General features: G+C 44.8%; 1 pseudogene; it reads right to left on the bottom strand.

Moving 5' to 3' along the window:
- Window positions 1–3,996: 3,996 nt before the first annotated feature.
- On the bottom strand, window positions 3,997–4,583 carry LOC120846801 (annotated as a pseudogene).
- Between the last annotated feature and the right edge of the window lie 4,372 nt (window positions 4,584–8,955).

The raw sequence follows: 8,955 nt of genomic DNA, 5'->3' as shown, positions 1-8,955 counted from the left end.
GGTTGAGTTTCCCAACGGAGGATTCTAGTAACGTTCTTAGGTTGTGAAAACCAGCTGAACTTACAGAAAATGGGGGAGGAGAGAAAGGAGGAAAAAGCATCCGATCGCTGGACTACCAACTATTTATTAACCCTCGGCTTCTTCTTCTACTGGTCTGGTGGCTGTCCTTTTTACGTCTTCTTCTTTTTCCTTTTTCTTGATCTTCCTCTATCTTCATGGGCATTTTCGTCTCGCAGGAACTTCTTTTCACTTGTTTGTAGGGCAATGGATGGTGAACTAACGCAGTTGTCTTTTTGTTGATCTATGGCTAAGGCCTCAAGTAGTTTTCGGGCGAACCGATCTTTGTGGTGAGCTAGGATGCTTACCGTTTCAAGCTTAGCCTCACACATGCATTCTCTACAATGAACTGCTAGATGTCCAGGTGCAGCCAGGTTTCTTAAGTTTGCGGCATGTTCTCGCGTGCGGCCATTTATACAACGTCCCGTTTTCCCGATGTAGCTACGTCCACATGACAATGGTGTGTTGTAAACTACTCCTTTGTCGCATGGAACGTATTCTGTCTTGTGTTTGGTGGTACACCTGCCTGTATTGTTAACCTGGGCTAGGTTGACCTTCCTGCACATTGCGTGTGCCTTGTTGGGTGCCGAGCATATGATATTTATGCCGTGTCTGCTTGCGATCTTTTTTAACCTGTGAGTTACCCCATGTATGTATGGGACCACCGCAAAAGGTGAACGGGAGATCTGCTTCGGTGGATGAAGGTCAGTGCGTTGACAAGTTCTTTTTATGTTGCGGCAAATCTTTTCACAAATGGAGGCCAGGAAGGGTTTCGGATATCCGGCCTCTTGAAGCCTGGACATTTGGGTTTCAAAACTTTTTACCATCTGATGGGGGCAGGTCTTCCTGAGGCTGGCTGAAAGAGCTGCAGTAGCGACCCCTTGTTTTACAATTTTGGAATGTTCGGATTCAAAGGGAAGGAACCCTTTCCCCGATCGCACTTCATATCTCCAACACAAATGTTCTGTTTGGAAGTTCAAGGCCAAATCAAGAAACCGTATGGAATTATCAACAGGGGGCTCGTAGGTGAATGTGAGCCTCATGCAGCTTGTCTAGAAATGCCTGAGGGTGGTGTGGAGGCATCCGTCAAGTGATTCATCAACTCCAGTTGTGCATAAAATAAGACAATCGTCAACATACCTGAAAATAGCGGCAACTGGCGGGTCTTTTAAAACTTGCTGTATGGCTACCCCACATGCGGCGAGAAAGATGTCGCACAGGTATGGGGCCACTTTTGAACCAATGCACACACCACTCTTCTGGACATACGGCCGATTTTGATGGGTTACTACCGTTGCGGACAAATAATATCTTAAAACCTCCAAGAAGGTGTCTAGGCTAACACCTGCTGCATTTTGGAACTGCGCGAGCCCTTGGTTTTCGATGGAACTTCGGAGGACCTGTAGAAGCCTTGCTTGAGGGATGGAGTAATACATGTCCTGTACGTCCAAGGAAAACCCCGAGACGATGTTGTTTCCTTGTTCCTCTAGATATGATATCACTCGCTCAGAGTTTGGTATGTGGAATGGGTCCGCAGGGTATATTGTGGAAAGATGTTGGGCCAAATACCTTGAAACACATGCTTGCCACGTTGTTTTTTCCGACACTATGGCCCCGAAAGGTACCCCTTCTTTGTGTGTCTTGGCGGAGAAAAACATCATAAGTTTGTCATTTTTTGCGGCTTTGATCTTGGTGCAAAGGCTGGTTTGTTGATTTTTTTCAAAGAGGTCTAAGATCTGTTTCTTTGCTGCTTTGGTTCGTTGTTCGTCAACATTTATAAAATTCTTGGTGACAGCTTGATGAGCCTTTTCTCCATATGCTTCTGAACCAAGAACAACAAAACCTCCCTCTTTGTCTGAGACGCATAACTTAAGATCTTTGCTTCGCAACTCGTGAATGGTGGATTTGAAGCTGATCTTTCCGTTGGTCTGGTGTATGAGGTTTTCAAAGGCTTGAATACCCTCATCAATGATCTGAGGGCCTTTTCCTTGGGAAGCCTTGGCGGCTATTTGCCTTAGGAGAGCTACGTTGTCTACTGCCTCGAGCTTGGGGGCGATGGCGAACTTGGGTCCTTGTTCCAGCACCTGTCTGGCTTTTGTTGAAATTTGTATGTTCCCGATCACCTGGGGTGGAGTTTTCCTAACGTTTCCTTTGGCTTGTTGATGTGCTTCTAGATGGTGACGCCATATGGGGAGGAAACTTTGAACCCATAGGTTCTCCGTTGCATGCCTTGTCAAGGCGAGGTGATTGGAAAAACAATTGTAGGTAGAACATTTGACTCGCAGAAAATCGGTGAGGAGCCGGACTTGGCGCCATTGTTCGGATCTAAGGATCTTGGACACTCGTTGGGCATGTCCTTGGGATGGTTTAACCGCACCAAAGAAGGTTTGCACTTCATCCAGGACAATCTTCTTTTGTATGCTCCGAGTGAGTAGTCGTGCTTGGCAGATAGAGGTGGCAATGAAAAGGCTTAGGGCTTGCGGCTCGAGGAGGTTAAGATTAACAAAAGACGTGCTCAGGTAACTAGAAAGATAACTTGCAATGGGAAGGAGCTGAGCTAGTTGTTTGTACATACTTAGATTGTGAAAACCAGCTGAACTTACAGAAAAGGGGGGAGGAGAGAAAGGAGGAAAAAGCATCCGATCGCTGGACTACCAACTATTTATTAACCCTCGGCTTCTTCTTCTACTGGTCTGGTGGCTGTCCTTTTTACGTCTTCTTCTTTTTCCTTTTTCTTGATCTTCCTCTATCTTCATGGGCATTTTCGTCTCGCAGGAACTTCTTTTCACTTGTTTGTAGGGCAATGGATGGTGAACTAACGCAGTTGTCTTTTTGTTGATCTATGGCTAAGGCCTCAAGTAGTTCTCGGGCGAACCGATCTTTTGGTGAGCTAGGATGCTTACCTTTTTCAAGCTTAGCCTCACACATGCATTCTCTACAATGAGCTGCTAGATGTCCAGGTGTAGCCAGGTTTCTTAAGTTTGCGGCATGTTCTCGCATGCGGTCATTTATACAACGTCATGTTTGCCCGATGTAGCTACGCAAGAATGGCAAGTGTTTCTACCGATTACAGAGCTCAGTAAGTACAACGAGAGATGCATTTCGGGCCGCAGAAACCATTGCACACTCCGTTGTAGTAACGTTGCTGTGTTCCAAATCTTACCCAAATCACCCCAAGTTATTCCAGCGAGTCTTGTCACGTGACAACATATATTTTAAAGCGCTGGACGCGGGTAGGTTTTGGAACGCCAAGGTGCAAAAGCCTTACCCTGGAGTAAGATCGAGTAAATTTTGGAACACGGCCTATGTCATCCTCAGGCGGAAATCGAGGGACCACTTCTTTGGGCGCGGTACGCACACACCGGTGAGAAGACGCGTTCCACGCATCATACTTGTGGCAACCAGCGTTCCGCCATGTTGATGAGCCGCGTCCACCGCTCTCTTCACTTTTTTTTTTTTCAAACGTATAAGTATTGCGCCAGTTGCTTTTGGTGTAGCGTAACGCGCAAGAATGGCAAGTGTTTCTACCGATTACAGAGCTCAGTAAGTACAACGAGAGATGCATTTCGGGCCGCAGAAAGCATTGCACACTCCGTTGTAGTTATACATTCGAAATATCCTTGCGGCATTGATAGCGGCCATTTTGGTTAACTACGGGTCACCTTATTTATCGGCTGCTTGTCTGAGGTTTAAATAAAGACTGTTATGTACACAGATCGAGTTAAAGACGGTGCTTTTTTATATACCCGACCACTCCCACAAACGCAATCAAACATAATGCAAAAAAAGACGCTCGATTTGGATTTGGATTTGGATTTATACGCTCGGCGCATAAAAAGACATACGACAGAAGTAAATCAGCCGCCATAATTTGGAGCCGGAGGTACACCACGTGAAACAGCTTTATATTTTTTCAAAATTCTAAGCGCATAGTTGGTTCTAACTTACCACCCGCAGGAGTTCGTTCTTAATTTGTGCCAGTTCCTCATCCTTTTCCGGTCTCCAGTAGGACGAAGAGTTCAAGATGCTTGATATGCTCTCCATTGAGCCAAACCATCCGTGGACGAGGAGGTAAAGCTTCTGGTTGGTATCCAAGAGAGCCGATATAGAGGGAATATCATCCACGTCTCTTGCGATGATAGCGGGAGAAAAGTAGTCAGAAGTTGCGTTACGTTTACGATTTGTGTAGACTTCATATGAAGCACCCAAATTTCCCGAGCTCCTCTTTATCCTGTTTAGCCTCTTCTTGAAACGTATTGCTTCCGAATTTAGGTACAGGTCCTGATTACTATATTTGGAAGTTAGATAACCTCCTCTTGAACCAGATGCACTCGTGTCATCTTCGATGTTCACCGAGCCGTGACTACGATTCCAGAGATTTCAGAGCTGTCCCGATAAGGCGAATTGCCTTGATCGAAAAGGAAGACACCTGGAACATGGCTACAAAGTAAATTATGGACATCGGATGTGAGCTCACCAAGACGCTTACCAGAGAATGCCAGAATTAGTGGAATAACGTTTCGCATGGTTCTTCGATTGCCGAGCTGTTTCACGTGTACTGTAAGTACAAATTAATAATATGCACGTAATGAAGAGCAACTAATTTAATTTAAAAGTAATAAAACTGTCGTAAATTACCAAAACAAATTTGCAATAATAATAATATTAATATAATATTTTATTAAGCAGGTCACATTGCACATATATAAGAAAACGGGTCCGTCAATTAAAAAGTTCTGCCTATGTGAAAAGTGGAACTCACATTCGGCCAATTCAGAAGGCTGTTTGTGAAGACTGGCAGCTACAATTCGGTGCGTTGCGCATTTATGGCCCCGACAAGCAACCTAAATGCATAGTTTCGTTTTGTTATCTTTGTTTGCACGATTTCTTTTCACGCTCACATTTGCGAACTTCAGACGGGAGTTCAAGTTACCACAGTCCAGTTCTCCTTACGATAAACCGCGGCTGATGCTTAGAAACATCCTAGCCAATCTGGTGCCTTGAGCGCACCACGTGACTAGGCGCCCCTCCAGAAGGTCGATTGACGCGTCCTCTGGGGTCCATCGAAAGATGAAACAGAACGCATAAGATTAAGCTGGAGTTCTGGGTTGCCTCCCGCGGCTTCAAGATTGCAGGATTGCAAGTAGTTACGCAATCGGTAAGGAAAGAAGTATACTCAGAAGGTCCGTCGAGTTGGCGCTGCAGTTCTTCGAATTCGATAGCGTCTTAACTCCACGCTGCTGCCTAGAATTGATGTTGCACCTATCGCAGTTACACTTTGTTGTAGTTTTACAGTGTTGAGGAGTGCTTGCAAGCCGTTATGTATCGTCAGTATTACGCAGTCATGTTTCAATGATCGGACCGCGTTAATGTTGACACACCACCAAGGTTTTCTTGGGCGAATTGGTGCAATGCATGCCTTCTTGTTTCGTTATTAAGGACAACTCACACTTTGGACAATTTCTAAGGGAAGAGGGGAGGGGGAGATGATTATATTAACGGGACATTAATGTAATTACATCCGCTGCACTTCTTGGCAGCTTTGCTTTGTTTTGTCGAGCCCTCAGTTGTTTCTCGCAGATCATTTATCAAGTGCTTATTCAAGTACACCTGATCCTCAAAAACGTTGACACCATTTTTAATGAAAACCTTTATTTGATGCCTTTGCCAGGCACTTTTTTTTTTCACTTAAAAACACTGCTTTTTCACGCATATAATAGATTGCCTATTTACAAAACAATCGATGTACAAGACCGTAGTGATATTGAAGTGTACCAAATTATGCGTAACATACATTCAACACTTCTGTCATAAAATTTTGCATATCACAATTATGTTGTCAACCTCAAAATTAAACGAGACTACCATAATACAAGCAGGCTTGTGCATGGGACATGGCAGTTGCGGCACAGGAACAAAACAAAACCAAACAAATCTAATAACAAGAAATATTTGAAAGCTCAAAAAAAATCTCACATTCTACACGAAAAAATAATTTTTCTTCGTAATTTTTACATTTCTGCCAGCATTCGCAGTGGCCGAAGCGTTGACATCGGTGAGGCTTATAGATGCGCATATCTTATATTCGATGACACCTAATCAGTTTGCATCAACGCTGAGTTTAGCCTCTAAAATTGTGTTCTCGTTAGATTTTTGTTTGTTTCTGCACTGCAATGGCCACGACCCATGCAGAAGCTTTCTCGTCTTATATGGGAATTACACTGTAGGCTGGGCGAAAATAAAATAAAAATCCAATGTATTGTAATATAATAAACCCGTCTGGGGTTAAAGTAAAAAAAAATCGTGATATGCAGAATTTCACCACTGCTGCGTGTAATGTAAAACATATTTTTGTATACTTCAATATCACATGTATTTTACGTGTATAGTTTTATAAATACGAAACTTACTATATGCATGAAAACGGCATTTTTTTTAACTGTCTTGCTGTGGTATCATGCAAACGTAGAAAATCAACTGGTTTTCATAAACAATTTGCATAAAACTTTTTGATAATCAGGTAGACCTGCATTAGTACCTAGTAAATGACCTCCGGAAAACGACTGCGGCTCAGCAGAATAAAGGGAAGTTACCGAGAAGTACAATTGAAGTAATTAAAGTGATGTCCCGATGATATGAATAGCACACTCATCCCCCGCCCTCTCCCGAAATTGTCCATAGTGTGAGTTGTTCATAATAAGAAGACAGGAAGTTATCGATTTTCCCAGTTGGTAGCAAAAAAACCTGTCCCTAAAGAGGTGTATAGAAATCAGAGGGGTTCTTGTTATGGAAACGTGACCGCGTATGTACTAAAGTTATCTAACAAACGGCTTGCATGCACTCGAGAACCCTGTAAAACTACGGCCAAGTGCTGCTATATAAATACAATATCTGTTCCAGGCAGTCCAGCACAAACTCAACGGACCTCTTGGAGAATACGTCTTCTAGCCCTGCGATTGCGTAAATGTCTACAATTTTGAGGCCACGAGAGGCAACCAAGGAGTGGAGCTTAATGTCGTACATCCTGTTTCACCTTACGATGGGCCCAGAGGACGCTATCAGCAGTCATCGGAGCCAATACCGTGCAGCGTGCGTGTCAGGTGACCTTCTGGAGGAACGCAGCCATGCTCGGAAAGCCTAGTCACGTGTCAGGTGGTGCACTGAAAGTCACGTAGTGCATTACCGCGTTTGAGATACTTTTTTTTTCTTCCTAATTTGTAATGCGGAAACGGAAGCTATAGTGAGCCGTGTCACATTCACGAAACTGGACCTAAGTCGGTTATAGGGTTCGCTATGAGAGCGTGATAAGAAATTGTGCAAACACGAGACCGATTTCTAATAAGCCGTTTAGGTTCTTTGTCGGGGGCCATAAATGAGCAACGCACCGAAATGGAGCTTCCCTCAGATCAGGCTGAATGTGAGTTGTATTTTTTCAATTTTTCCGTTTATAAAGACAAACCAGCTTTTGTATCATAATCTAAGACCCACAGGCACCGATAAATAAAATAACGAACAAGAGTCGTACGCCTTGTCCGTTATTTTATTTCTCCTACTCTTTGGGATTGGATTATGATGTTTCCCAACCAGCTCGCCTGCATAATTTTGCTTCTTGCAGCGTTTATGCTCACCTTCCCTCGAGCTTATCCTCAGTGATTTTTTTTTTTTTTTTTAAGTACAGGGTCCGATCGAGAAAAGTAAACCCTACTTTTCGGCCCGCGTAAAAAAACTACGCATCGTAGAACGCTCAAACTCCGCCAAAATGTCACCCTAGCGGTCCAAGCAAGATGCCGAAGTTTCAGAACATGAGCTTACCTGGATCAAAAGATAAAAGAAGACAACGAGAAATCTCTACGGGGAGGCTCCGACCACGGGGAGACGCAGACGGAGGCCGTCTGCTTTGCGTTGCATCGCATAGGTAGCACCACCACCTATGCGGGTTGGCGGGTTATCACGGGCATCTGCCAGGCTTGGCGGCAAATTCGGAATTGTTCTCTATCATTTCTGAAGTTTCACTTACACACTGCTTTTCTCTGCAACGGAAATAAAACTTACACGCCCTAATTTGTGATACTTCGGTGCGTTTGCTTAGGCATAACATTTCTTCATGCTAATTATTTTAGCAGATGTCGTCTGCTTTGCTCTTCGCAAACCCGAACACCGGTTCTCCCGTTGATTACTTTTAATCTCTACCGTGTTTCGTTGCACTTTCCTGCCTGATGAGGCAATTAACCCAAAAGTATCGCGCGGACGTCGTGGTTTGGTATTTAAAGCGCAGAAGCTTTAAGGATGCTCGCCGCCGATACCGTCGGGTGTACCGTTCCAGGCCGCCATCAAGAGAACCATCTGGAGGTGTGTCCAGCGTTTTGGCGCAGTGGGCAGAGTCGCGAACAAGAAGCACGTCTTCACCAGCACGCCAGAGAAAGAGCAGCTCGCGTACGGGATCATGGGTGCTTTCGAAGCGGACCCGCACCTGTCCACGAAGAGAGCGGCGAGTTTGTTTTGTACTGTGCTCCGGATTCTTCGCCGACCCAACCTGCATGCCTTCAAGGTTAAATTTCTCCACGAGCTGAAACCTGAAGACTGTGAAGACGGCTCGATTTTTGCCGCGAAGAGATCCTAATGATCGCGGCCAACCCCTCCCATCTGGACTTCCTTTTGTTCTCGGACGAGGCCGTCTTTCACCTCGACGGAAAAGTAAACGCTCAGAACTGCCGCTACTGGAGAAACGGCAACCCGCACTGGACAATGGAGAAGTCTCAGGACTCTCCCAAGGTAACTGTCTGGTGCGGGATCTAGAGGGAGGGTGTTATTGGGCATTTTTCTTTTCGATGAGTCTGTGACGGGCAGAAGTTATCTGCGCATGTTGAAGGAGGAGTTCCTTCCCGAGCTCGAGGCCCT

This window comes from Ixodes scapularis, unplaced genomic scaffold (assembly GCF_016920785.2).
Source record: "Ixodes scapularis isolate PalLabHiFi unplaced genomic scaffold, ASM1692078v2 PGA_scaffold11__112_contigs__length_91849675, whole genome shotgun sequence".
Lineage (NCBI taxonomy): Eukaryota > Metazoa > Arthropoda > Arachnida > Ixodida > Ixodidae > Ixodes > Ixodes scapularis.
The sequence above is the reverse complement of the archived record's forward strand: the minus strand, read 5'-3'. Positions and strand labels throughout refer to the sequence as shown.